General features: G+C 37.1%; 1 protein-coding gene across 3 annotated transcripts in view; it reads right to left on the reverse strand.

The window, feature by feature from the left end:
* The window catches only part of ANAPC10 (anaphase promoting complex subunit 10), a 331,896-nt gene that overhangs the window by 59,006 nt on the left and 258,454 nt on the right, over positions 1 to 14,436 (reverse strand). Inside the window, exon 12 of one of the 3 annotated variants that reach the window (XM_040698884.2) lies at positions 10,412 to 10,482. The exons of the other annotated variants lie outside the window; for them this stretch is intronic. The gene's annotated coding sequence lies outside the window, so the exon portion shown is untranslated. The remainder of the gene's footprint in view (positions 1 to 10,411; positions 10,483 to 14,436) is intronic. 3 annotated transcript variants of the gene reach the window in all.

Consider the following 14,436-nt stretch of genomic DNA (forward strand, 5'->3'; position numbering starts at 1 on the left):
GAAAGTAGTGCCTCCTATTTATTTCCATGGAAACTACAACAGATACAAAGAGCACAACAACACTGTTTGATAGAGCAAATTCTCAGCTACAAAACACTATTTTTCAACACAGTCACCACCATTAGCTATTCATTTTCACCACTGATGAACAACAGCCTGCATGCAGTGCTCATAAGACTGTACCAGCAGAGGAGAACTACTGTCACTGTTGCCACTGCTGATATAAACCATCCACTTACCAGAAGTAAGAGAGATTTCAGAGTTAAACATGATGGCTGCAACTAGATGTCCCTGTCTGAGCAGCACAACACAATTTAGCTGATTGAACCACCTGATTGAATCATCAGGTGCATAATATTAGAGATGAAACATGACATAAGATGATTGTCAAGGAGTTTACATTTTGAGTGTAGTGATTGCAAGTGAAAATTTCTTTGAACAGTCACAAAAGTGAAGAAAAGGTGCAGTGGGATGTGTGCACACGTGCATATGTGGGTGCATTTGCAGGCAAGAAAGCAAGAGAGTGAGCATACACAGAGTTGCATTCAGGTGAATCAGTTGACAGCCTGGTGAATGCAGATTTCACCATCTGGAAATGAAGCTGCTATATGTTTACTAGAGTTCTCACAAAGAAGAATGATTACTTCCAGATTGCCCAGTTTGTTGGGATGGAATGACATCTGGGGAAAAGTCATGTTCCTTCTCGCAGAAATTTCTGCAAGTCATATCCCTTTATTGAAGCTTGCAGAGTCCTGGAAGATCACAGATTCCAATTGCTGATCAAGTCTTTACACTTCTTTCATAGCAAAATTAAGCCAAGAAGGATTTTGCCAATGTTTTGCACAATACATAGTTACTTTCTACTACAGAATGTCAGTATGTAGTTCACTTTAAGAAGTTTATACTTGATCCTTGCTAAAGGAAAAGTCTCTTAACATCAGTGCTTCGGTCAAAAATCTGCTTTGGTGAAGACAGTGGTGGAAAATTCTTATAAGAGAGATGTTCAGGTGTCACCAGTATGAGCCTGCTAGGTTCTGTTGTTATCTCTTTTGAGTAACTTCCCAGAGTTTTGAATGAGAATTATTCAAGAATAATAAATATTGAAAGAATTAAATACTCAATATCACTGATACCATTGATGAATAATTCATGTGTCAGTCTTTTTTGTACACACACAAAAAAGTTACAGGTAATAAAAACTACAGTTTTGCATTTTTGTTTAGCCAGTAAGCAAATTCTGAAGATTATTTTATTTAATTGAACATAATTCTGAATATTTATCATAAAAAGGCACATTTGAGAGAATTTCTCTTTCTTATTTTTTTTCTTATTACAGCCTGGAATATCTCTTCGCACATAAATGAAAATGTGATGATTCTGGTAAAGCTTTATGTCCCATCCCAATTTTTTTCTTCATATATTTATTAATTCTTTCAAAAAGGATATTCTCATGAGCAAACTTGGGCATTAAAACTAAAGTATTGATGCAAATAAATGAAAGTTACTTTGAAAAGAAAATGGACCATTGTTTTTAGAAATTCAAGTTTCCAATCTTCAGTCTGATTAAGAATTGCCTCTATAGATTTCAGAGGAAAAAAAGATAGCTTTTATAAGCTCCAAATCAGCAGTTTGTTTGTACTCAGGAAAGTGATTTAGTACATGTTTAACTTCAGGCACATGCTTAAATTCCATTGATTCCGATAGAAATAAAGCAGATGTGCGTGGAGTTGATCACATGCTTAATAGTGTTGAATTAGGGCCCTTATACTTTACAAGTTAAATATACCAAATGTTAATTAATCCTCACTGCACTTCTCAGGGAATGTTTCATTACAAAATGCAACTAGTAGGAGTTTGACCAAAAACTCATGTAGTAACTAATTAGTTTGCACTACAAAATGTAGCTGCAGACCTCCTGCAGTGTCTCATTTTTCTTGCACTGCAGAATTGTCAATAGGAAGGAGGTGCTAATGTAAGAAGTTTCTTGTCAGTAAGAGAACTTCAGTAAATGCTTCTGTACATGTGTGCATTGTAGCAAGTAGCCTGTATTTCAACTATTATTGGTGATACACTGAGAATCAGAAAATAAATACAGTAAAGGCAGAATGTATTATTCGTAATCAAAACGATATAAAAAGGTGCTGAAGAAGTATGGTAGGGAAAAGAAGAAAATTGGATAGCATACTTTAAGAATAAAAGCCTCATTACCATGGAAAAGTCTGAGACACCTAGACTTTGACACACAAAATCTTTCAAACTTTTTATATCACATAATTATAAACAAGAGCTTGTGAAGTATTTAATAGAAATGTGCCATTACTTTGCAAGCACAGCTCATACAAGAGAGTAGGAGGACACTTCCACCATGTCAAACTGCCAAACAGGCAATATTTTTTTACATTAGAAAAGAGTTGAGTAAGAAGGAGGCTCTTTATATTTTAGGTAGTTTGTGGTCACTATGGTTGACAACTCTGAACCAAACACAACCAGGCTTTCACCAATTCCACAACAAGTTTTCAGGGTTGATTTCATTAGCAAATATATAAATGCCTCCAACTAGACATTTTAGCTGGTTGACTCAATCAAGAACAGATTAAGCTTTATAGTTCTAGTGCAAAGTATCTCCGGACTTAAACCAATTCCACATCATTTGCTACAACACTTTGATAGCACCACTTCATTATTAGATCTACGTAGTTGCCCTCCCCCCCTCCCCCCCACTCCCCCTTTAAATCAGAGTTTATCAGTCATTAATATTGCCAGGGTAAAAGCCTTTCAGTATTCATTAATAGAGGAGGGGAGTCATATTCACCCTTTTTTGGACAGAGGAGAGGCTACTTGTAAATGAAGGGACATCTGACTTTCCTCTCTCCAATAAGTTTGAGAATAGATATGAAAAAAGAAGAACAAGAATATTTTAAGAATGAACAGCCCAGTTCCCCTATTTTTATTTTCTTTTTTAATACAAATAGTCTTAATGTCCATGAGGTTTCTAAAGAAAATACCAGCATCCAGCTTTATTTACTTTGAAAAGCAAGAATCTGATGTGGAACGAAACACTCATTAGAAATAAGACATGATGAGGAGCTAGACTGTTTTTCCTCATACTCCTGTAATTTCTTTATAGAAGTGCTGCCTAAATTCATTTTTCCGTACTCTGTGCTACACCCTTCTGACAAAACACCCTCCTTGACATCTCCCTTAACAGGTTCTGTAGTACATGGAAAATAAAATGCCTTCCCCAGGAATACCCAGTGCCAATATTGAAAAGGCGCCTATAGACAAGAAATCTGTTGTCTGATTTATATGTCCTGATGTAAACTGGGGTAAAAGGTTTCCCAGTGCCAACGGGTTGGCTCACTGGAATAAACATAGTGGTCAGTGGCCTGAACCTCCTGTGGCCAAGTGTGTCATTAAAACCTGGTGGTCCATATGTAAGGTGAAACCACGGCCATATAAACACACATGCCATTTCCCACACGTCCAAAGGAATGCTAGAACCTACTACTTCCCCACTGAGTGATGCTGTTTTGTGGGCACTGGAATCTGGGAAGAAAACGTAACAGGCTGCCTTTTTTGCTCTCCTCAGTATGAAATTCCACCGCTCCCCAGGAGTATTTCTGTGGTAGCACAAATGACCAAATGAAGCATCAAAGATCATGCCCACAACAAAAATGGCTGATTAAATCGGATCATACCAAATCCTGAATATCCCTCCAATGCTTATTCCTGAATAAATCTTTTTCAGTCATTGAAGCAGAACATTTAACACACTGAATTAAACACATGAATTATTTCAGTAACTCACAGAAATTCTCAGTGCTTATGTTAATAATGTTAACCGTTATTTGGGATGAAGGCTAGAATATTGGCGTTCTTGTAGGATCAAAGCCAGGTTTAATTTAAGAGTTAATTCACCCTTGGAAAACATCTATCTTCAGTGACAATTAAACAGCACCAAAACAAAATGAAAATGAATACTATGATGCAAAACAGAAAGGTGATGAACCAGTAACTAGTCATTTACAAAGCTAAACCTAAAATGAAGTTTTTAACTGGCTAGCTGCCTGGTTAACATTGCTTTCAACTCTCTAATATGTCATCTGACTGGCACTGTCAAATAAGATATCATATCAAGAACCCTTTCATGGGAGGGATGAGCGATCAATACAATCATCATCATTTCTTGGCACACATGGCCCAGCCATATGTAGGTCCTGAGAAATGTGTTTTCAAATTCATAGTAAAAAAGGGACTGGACAACATCCCCACTGGCAACTTTCTTGTGACTTTCCTAGTGCTCATATGGATTGCTCTGTCTGGGAACAAGTTTTGCTCAGAAGAGCCTTTAATTCCACTATGAATTCTGCCATGGAGTACTTCAAACATGATGTGATGTGCTGCCTGCAGGATTACTCAGGTAGTGGCTATGTGACTTATTTAGGATAATCATTTTGTATGTGGTCCATTAATTGCAGCAATAGCATGCTTTCCTTTGATTCTCCAGCAAGACAAAAATAAACAACAACATAGCAGCTGAATTATCCTAGAAGTATTTATAGAAGTATTTATATCCTGATATATTTTAAGAATACTAATTGTTTATTTTAGAATGGCTCTTTGTTCTAATTTTCCTAATTTGGAATGGTCTTTCGTTAATGCTTTAAAGCCATATGCTGTAGTAAGGCCCAAAATAATGTTTAATATGTATCTTAAAAACTGCAGTGAGCAGTGCAAAGTAAACACTTGTGTTTTGATTAGCTCCAGTCCATGTTATGTGTCAGAACAAAAACTCTTTAAAAACATTGGCCCTACTGTATTGTAGGACTTATGCATAATTATTTCAAAATACACAGAAAGCAGGAGACAGAAAAGTAATGAATAAAATAAGCAAAAAAAAAAAAAAAGAAAAGTTTTAGATATTACAAGCAAAGCATTTTCTGTAGGACTAGCTTCTTTTAAATCCAACATATTTATAAGGGTACCCTGCTTTAAAAAGAAAAAAAAAAAAAGCAGCTGTATATAAACTAGATAGCATACATAGTTGTTCTGTTTAGAAAACAGCAAAGTACCATGTAAAAAACTCTCTGTTTAGCCAGCCCACCCACTATGAAATGAAAAAAAAAAAAAAAAAAAAAAAAAAAAAAGCTGACATTTAGAAAACAGGATATACTGAACGGTTTTCACTATTGTGCCCAGCAAACCTGATTGAGCTTTTTGTGTAAATTTTACAGTATGGGCCCAATCCTGAAAGCTGCCACCTAATGGGAAATGAAAGGTGTTCAAGACTCAAGTTAAAAGAATATTATGAGTTGAACATTTCTTTATAATATGGCCTTTAAAAAAGACTAGTCATCATTGAAATATGAAATCAAACAGTAAGTGTGACACAAATATAACAACAGCTGCACCTTTTGGAAAAGAGGTATTTTCAATCTTACTACACATATGACAAAATATTGCTCCTGACAGACCAAAAGAGAGGTTTAAAAGACACTTCAAAACAATCGTAAGTACATATAAACATAAGAAGAAAATCTAAATACTGTTACATAAAATTTTGAGAGCTCAGATTGGAAAATGCTAAACACAATGAGGTCCAGATGCTGATTGGAGTCAACAAGCCTAATGTAAAGCAAGTATTACATGGAATGTAGTACACACATTGTATATATGCATGCATTTCTGGTTCAACACACTGCAATAGGGAGTACATTTTTGAAGGAAAAAAGAGTAGTAAGGAAATGTCACTCTTTATTTAGCCAACCCAAAATCATTCCTAAGAACAGGCGCTACCTTTGTCTCTTATTCCTGGTTCGCCTGCCTGTCTCTCCCCCTGTTCACAGTCCCTGGTGCTTGGTAGCTTGACCTAGAAGGCTAATAGAAACACACATACACAACCAATAATGTTGAGGTCATGTATACAGAGCTCTCCATGGTCTCCACTGAGCCAGCTAAAGAGCTCTCAGCTCCTCATCACTGCCCCTTGAAGGAGTCTAATTAGGCCCTAAAATCAGCCAGAAGAGATGCTCATCTGATCCCTTCAGCCTGTTCCCATCTATGTGAGATGGGTTAATTTAAACAGCAGGTCTTTTTTATCCGCCTCAGACCTACAGATGATAAAGTCAGCAGATAAGGAACAAATTTAAACAACTGCAGAAACATAAACAGAACTTAACTGCAAGCTGAGTGATTTTTTAAAAAAGCACATATCCAACAAAGTCATCCTATAATAAGATTCCTGCAAAAGGCAAAATCCAGTGGCAAGGAGTTTCCTTCTGGGTACTGACTGAACCTTATTAACTAGACAGTGGTTGAAGGGGATTCCATTGGGGCAATCACAAAATCAGCCCTTGTACAGATTTGTGTCATTTTCGCATCTCAGAAACAGCAGTATACTGTCAATCCAATGGCAGGCCAAGCAGTTCAGCTACTGACAGTGCTCACTGTCTGAGCAGCAAGTCAATGCCAGCCCAGAAAAACTTTCAGAGATTAGACAAGAGCTTAAACTTCAAGGAACAGAGGAAGATATTCTGAGGAATCCACTGCCCTTAAATTCTTTCCTCCTTTCTGACAGGGAATAGAAAGTTGGAGCTGCTGTGCAGGCTGGCAATGGAGAATGACAAAATGAAGAAAGCTTATTCTCATCCAAAATGGCTATGTGTTATCTTACTTACTTCTCTTTCATAATGCTGAAAGATAACAAATTACTCTAAAAGCATGTATTTTCCCTTTGTCTTCTCAAGGATATTACTCTTCGGAGAATCACTAACTGCAGGACTATCCCAAGGAATAAGTCCTGAAGGACACTTAGAATCATGGAATCATAGAATCATAGAATTGCTAAGATTGGAAAAGATTTCCAAGATCATCTAGTCCAACCATCCACCTAGCACCAATATTTCCCACTAACACATGTCCTCAGTACAACATCTAAACATTTCTTGAACACCTCCAGGGTTACTGACTCCATCACCTCTCTGGGCAGCCCATTCCAACGCCTGACTGTTCTTTTGCAGAAGTTTTTCGCAATGTCCAATCTGAATCTTCCCTGGTGCAACTTGAGGCTATTACCTGTAGTCCAATAGCTACATGGGAGAAGAGGCCAGCCACCACCTTGACACAACCTCCTTTCAGTCAGTTGCAGAGCGCAATAAGGTCTCCCCTGAGCATCCTCTTCTCCAGACTGAACAATCCCAGCTCCCTCATAAGACCTGTGCTCCAGACCCCTCACCAGTTTTGTTGCCCTTCTCTGAACATGCTCCAGGGCCTCCATGTCTTTCTTGTAGTGAGAGGCCCAAACCTGAACACAGTATTCGAGGTATGGCCTCACCAAGGCTGAATACAGAGGGATGATCACTTCCCTGCTTGTGTTGGCATCACTACTTCTGATACGAGCCAGGATGCCATTGGCCTTCTTGGCTACCTGAGCACAATGCTGGCTCATGTTTAGCTGAGCACTGACCCCCCACCCTGAGGTCCATTTCCCCTACACAGTCTTCCAGCCACTCTGCCCCAGGCCTGTAGGATTGCCTGGGGTTGTTGTGGTCAAAGTGCAGGATCCAGCACTTGGTCTTGTTGAACTTCATCCCATTGGGCTCAGCCCAGCTATCCAGCCTGTCCCGATCCCACTGAAGGGCCTTCCTAACCCCAGGCAGATCAACACTTCCTCCCACCTTTGTGTTATCAGCAAACTTACAGATGGTACACTCAACCTCCAGGTCATCAATAAAGATACTGAACAGGATAGGCCCCAGTACTGACCCCTGGGGAACGCCACTTGTGACCAGTCGCCAGCAGGATTTAACTCCATTCACCACCACTCTCTGGACCTGGACAATCAGCCAGTTCTTTACACAGCAAGGACTGTATCTGTCCAAGATATGGGCTGACAGCTTATCTGGGATAATACTGTGGTAATGTGTTTGCTTAGCTTTAAATCATCTTGCTTATAGGAATCCTAGTTTCAAGTTATCATTTTAATAAGGATAGAAAGACTACACAGGGAGTTTTAAATATTATCTTTCCAAGTTCAAGAAGATATTTCATATTTCTATTGTTTGGTGAGTAGACTGTGTATCTCACAAAGCAGATGTACTTTAGGCAGTAAGTTCCATCACAAGTGACAGAGTTCTATTAATAGACCTTTACCATTAAAAACATTCTAAAATTATATCAAATTTTAGATGTATAAGCTATTGTTCCCATAAAAAAAAGTTATGAAACTCTACAGAACTTGACTTCCAACAGTAAAAACTGTCAATGTCAATTTGACCAACACTTCATATGACCACTTACTCTGGAAGAAGCAGTGGCACAAAAAATTGTTATAAAAAATGTTCAGAACTTTTTCTACTCACTTTTTACTTCTTTACTGTTGGCTTTTTATCATGCTTAAGAACATGGATATTTGAAGTTTGGTCTAAATGTCACAGAACTGAGAGCAAACAAAACTAATCCAAGTGTCATTGAATAATGATATACAGGAAGAGCAGACGAATAAATCCTTGTTGTTTTCCTGCAGTCTCAAGGACTGCATGCCAGGAAACTTCTGTTCTGTTTTAGGTAGTGTACAACTCTTCTGTAGGTATGTAAAAATGTTGAAGTTATGCCTCTGTCTTCATACATAACTTCTCTCTTAGGCACATAAACAGTTCATTGGCAATACCAGTAGCCCTATTCTTTGTCCATACTGTATTTAGAACCACTATAGAGAGATGTAAAAAATCGCACGGGTTTCTTTTGCTTGCTCTGTCAAATTTTATGGCTATTACCTGCCTGTCTTTAAACTCACTTGGAACATGGTAATATGCCGCCATATATTTGCCAAAATATAACGAAAATATACTTGTAAACATTTAATTAAATGACAAGCACAGTAAAGAACTTGCAGTCTGGCAGTTGGGTTGAATATGGTGGCTAATAGCAGGGGATATATGTCAGAAACTGCATTATCCTGTAACAGTGCCTCCAAAATGCCTTGCACAAAAGCAGGTAAAGGTGCAATACCACTATAAGGAAAAAGTGAAGTAGAATCTATTCACCCTGAAACCTGATAAAGTCGCAGTAAATTTAAGGTCTATTACTCTGTATCTTTGTTAAATGTGGTCTTAAAAATATTTACTAAATGGCTAACCACGAGACTAAACAAAAGCATTACCACCATTGTAAATCAAGATCAAGGCATTTTCATGCCAGGCGGGGAGGCAGCTGATAATTTAAGAAGAGTGCTACAGATATTATGAGAGGTGAGAGATGATGACGATCCCACTGCTGCTTTTTCTTGAGATGCTGAAAATGTATTTAATAGAGCAAGATCAAATGCTGATATCTACAATATGCCTCTTGCAAGTTTTGTTTTGGATTAAAACTCAGAAACCTAATTAAAACAATTTACTTTCACCCATTAGCCTTAATCCTTATGAATGGCTTACTGTCTTCTCTGGTTATTTTACCAAGAGGCACTTGAAAATGATGTCCTCCCTCTCCTGTCCCATTTTGCACTTGACCTTGAACCTTTGGCCATCTCTTGCATTTTTATGCTGAAGAAGTATTTGGCATCCAGAAACTGTTCGTATGTGTAGGTGACGTCCAGACAGTTATTAAAAGGCATTTTTAAAGAACAAGAAAGACTTCCAAAGAAATAACTCAGTTTGATTTTCATTTACATTAGTATCCCGTTTCACTCCCATACAACAGCAATCTATGGCACCATTACTACGTATCGGTGTACTGCAGTCATAATATAATATCTAAAATATTATAATATCTGAATATTTAGCTACACAAATAGCTGCTTTGCAGGACTGTAGATTAACTCAAATTGATCTCAATTGGAGTCAAGAACTTTGCTTGTTCAGGGTCTTTTCAAAAACCTAGTAGTTCCCAAAACTTTAAAAACATGGGCTATTTCTGTAAGAATCACTATCACTAAATAGTTTGAAGAAACAAAATTCTGCCAACTGCAGCATGACATTCCTAATCATAAGGACTTATGTTTTAATCTTCAGTAATTTTTCAAAATGTAAAATACTTGCAAGTAAATTTGGAACTCAAACAGAAGGGAAAAAAAGACATACACAGTAACGATTGAAAGCATAGGAAAGGGTTTTAAAACTGAGGCCCTCTGAACTGTAGCCTTTCAAAGAAACTGTTAGCATAAATAAATTTGTATAAGGACAGTTTAAGTTCCTCTCCATTTACACACAATATACAGTCCACCCATTTGCCCTAATGAAACAGACTATATTCTTAGCAGATAAACTAATATGCCTGGGAATTACACTAACTGACTTACCCAGGTTCCTATTCTACTGTCAAAGAAAACTAGTATCCTTAAAGATATTTCCAACTAAATCCTTAGCAGCAAAGTTGCAGGCATGAAAAAAAATAATTAGACTGTGTGATATACCTCAACTTAACATGATCCATAGATTTCTTAAAGGACTGTCTTTAGTCTTCTCCCGGTCCAAATTCTATTCACTGTAACAAACAAAACATTAAAGGCTTTGTAACTGAGTTTTTCTACTCAGGAAGATCAAACGAAGACTGCAGCATTGGGTCATGTACCCAAGCTGATAGAAATAAAATTTATGACGTAAATATACACTAGATTACTCTGAAATTTACTTATTAGAACACTTTGTTATTATTATATGTACAATTAACTACACATCTAGATTTCAATTTATTGTAAATATATGTATTGCAGGCATGCCACTGCAATGCTATTTTAAAAGGCAGTCTTCCATCCATAGCAAATCTGACCACATACTAGTGAAAGGGCTTTCCTGATAAGGTAATTCCACCTGTTTGCATGAGAAAATAAATTTTAGAGTATTAAATATATATATATATTTATGTTACTTTATTTTTAAATTCATAGCAGCAATATTCCAATTGTTTTTTGGCAAAGGTCCTGGCCAGCTTTCAAAGTCTACAAAGCCAGTACACACAAAATTGCACCTACAAACAAGCAAGAGATACAGCTGGCTGGGCTTTTTGACTCACTCAGTGGATCTGTACACATCAGAGATTGTCAACAGCTTTGGCTACAAGAGACCAGTGGAGGTCCCCTGTTCATGCAGGATCACTTACAGCCAGTTATGCAGGACCATGTCCCATTGGCTTTTTATTATCTCCAAGAATGGAGACTCCACAACCTCTCTGGGCATTCTTTGACAGTGTTTGACCACACTCATAGTAACAACACAATGACAAAGTTTTCTTGTATTCATACAGAGGCTTACATGTTAATGCTCTTGATTTGTGCCCGCTGCCTCTTGTCACTTGCTATTACTAAGAAGAATCTATCATTTCTTCCAGAAAAAAATATCACTATTTCAAAATGAGATCATATATTATATATCTCTCCTCCACTAAAAAAAATAAATAAATTAAAGGTGGTAGGTGAATATTTACTAAACATATGCAAATGAGAGAATATAGGCACCTAGATACACGCAATTCTTTCCCTTTATTTATTTAAAATACTTCAACAGAAAATGGCCCACTGAGATAAAATCTTTTCTCTCCAGTGATGTCCTAGAGCAAGAGAAATGCAAGAATATGTATCGTTTTTTTTTATTTTATTTCAACACAGAAAACATGTTAGAAACAGCTGCACACAATATTTTCTTGAGAACAGAAACTGTAAATCCTTGCCAGCTGAAACATATTATATTTAGTGCAATATCTGTTGTTCCTCTATTCAATATATGAACTTGTATGACCACGCACATTAATTCTCAAATATATTTAGTGAGAGGGGGTGCAGGGCATATTTAGTAGCTATATCAAGTGTAATACATATAATTATGTAAATAAAAACAGATTCGAGATTTTTCATTTTGAGTATAGAAGGAACCAAGGCTTATATGTGACACATTTCACTATAACATACAGAAAGAATAGTTTTAATAAAGAAAAATGAATGAAGCCTTCTTTGCAGAAATCACTTCATTGTTTTCTTAATACAGATGCGAAGAATAGAACGTGATTTTAAAGTTTCAGCTGATAGTTTGCCCCAGATGCTATAAAACCAAGGATCACATTTGCTGAGCATAACAGCAATCTCTCCTTATTTTTTTTTTTTTTGTAGTTGTTTTCCTCCATCTCCCACAAGATACTGAAATATGCGACATCTCTGAGTTTTGAATAGGTCTGAACTCAGAAGATCAGAGAAAGATCACATTATTTCCTTAGAAGCAGCATTTCGTGGAGCTTGGTGGAGCTTCTTCAAAAAAAAGCACTCAATTCACATTGATTTTTTGTAGCATATTTTTAGGAAAACCTCATTTCTTGCATGTAGTTTCTAGCAATGACTGCTTTATATACCCTAAGCAACTTCTTTACCTACTGCTGCAGAAACTCCTCATCACTTGAACACCCGCAATGATTTCCTGACTCCTTGTGTGTAAAGGTTACAATAAATTTCACCTGTTCAAATCCAATGCTCTGACATTTGTTGTTGCCAAAAAGTTCAAATGTCTTTTCAGCCAATAATAATATTGGTGTCAGCTGCCAGGTCCTTTCCTTTGTGAACTTTTGCCCATTTAAACTTATGGTGTCTTGTTTGTTTTATGACTTTTTTTTTTTTTCTAGTAGCTGCTCCTCTGTGAAGCCTTCTCTTGGCTATGTAAGTCAAACGTCAATCTGGAGGACACCTGCTTTTTAGTGCTTGCTGCCAGACCTATTTGAAAAGTCAGATCTCCACTAAGCACATCAAACACTCTAGTCTCACTAAATGAGAAATGCTGTGAGTTGTTTAAGAATATGGCTTGACATTATGCATAATCTGGTCTAGCTGCAGACTGCTGCCAGAAGGGGAAATCCTGTTCCCTACCTCGAAGCCCACAGGCCGAATGCTCTTTCTCTCCCCTTACTTGCATTTGGAAGTAATGGTCCAGATGCTTCAGGCTGAACCCGTTCTGACGGAAAACTCATTTCCCTCTCCATTCAAAGAAGAATGATGTTTGCTGGACAGACAACCTGCCAGTGGCACAAAGTGCTAGACCTAATGTCAAAGAGAATTAACCTCTGACTAGGAGTAAAAGGAATAAGACAGGAGGATCTCCTCTTCTGGTGGCAGCCATCAGTGGGCTGATCACGTGAGAAAAAATGGTAACAGGTAAATTAATGAGTCAAGAAAGAACACAAAGACAAATATATGAATCAGCTGACACGTACTTATGACAATTTCTTGTAAAATATTTTGGCAAAAAAAGATGACATTGCTTAGAAAGATTAATCCAGCAGAGAATTTCTGAGCATCAAACCTCCATCCCAACTGTGGTTTTCTTAGACAGTAAGATCAAGACAGCTTCAAGGTGAATTCTTAGAACAATTATTTCCAACGAATACATATCAATGCTTTTCACAGAAAGAGCTTTTCTGTTGTCATCTCAGGATCTCAAATTATTTGGCAAACAGTAAGGAATTAAGATACACAGCTCATTTGACTATTTAGGGAATATTTATAAAAACACTTAAATGAGAAAAAAATAACCAGAATGTGACTTACTCAAGAGTATTCTATGACAGAACCAAATATAAAATGGAAATGACTTGCTTCTTGAAGACAAATTCAAGCAATTATATGATAGTCATTAACATCTATATAATTAAATACTCCAACATATTGCTTGGTGAAGGGCAAAAATCCCAATTGTTTAGAAAATCTTCTCCTGGACAACTGCATCACTGACTAATGTAACATATTACTAACAACTGTTTGGTCCAAGAAGATGCATATAATAATCTGTGTGACAGTCCACTAAGCACATTCAACAAACTACCGTATGATTCTAATAAAGAAGCTCCTTTTACAAGGCAAGTATATGCCTTGAGAATTAAGAAACAGATTAAAGTCTGACTCTGGCTATAATACTTAACTGTATTAAACATACTAAAACCGCATCAGGAATTCCAGCAAGCAAAAGCATCTTACTGTACGTTTTGGTGACATGACAGTCAAAGAAAATGTTCCTATAAAATAACAGATGAAGATCTTTTAGATCTTATGACTAGCTAACAAGGAATCATGAGGAAACTCTGACCTATGACTCAAGAGCAAAATCAAGCTTTATTGGAAATGATGCTTACAGAATAGGAATAAAAAGAGAACAAATAAAAGAGGCATGTTATAATCTTCTTTGCTCTTTGTAAGTGATATTTATCACTGTACAAAGAGCAAAAGCAAACTGAGCATTAGTGAGACTGGCAGTAAGACCTGGCAGTTGTGGGTATGGGTTATGTGAAGTGACAGGACACAGACACTAGCTGATGAAATTGGGTAGATTTCTTGGTTTGCACTATGAATTTTCTATGATATGAACATATCTACTTTGTTCTATAGCCTCCATGAGTAAGAAGCACTTGGGGGGGGGGGAGGGGGGGGGGGTTGTGATTACAATGCAGCCTTAATGAAACTGAAAA

This window comes from Gallus gallus, chromosome 4 (genome assembly GCF_016699485.2).
Source record: "Gallus gallus isolate bGalGal1 chromosome 4, bGalGal1.mat.broiler.GRCg7b, whole genome shotgun sequence".
Taxonomy (NCBI): Eukaryota; Metazoa; Chordata; class Aves; order Galliformes; family Phasianidae; genus Gallus; species Gallus gallus.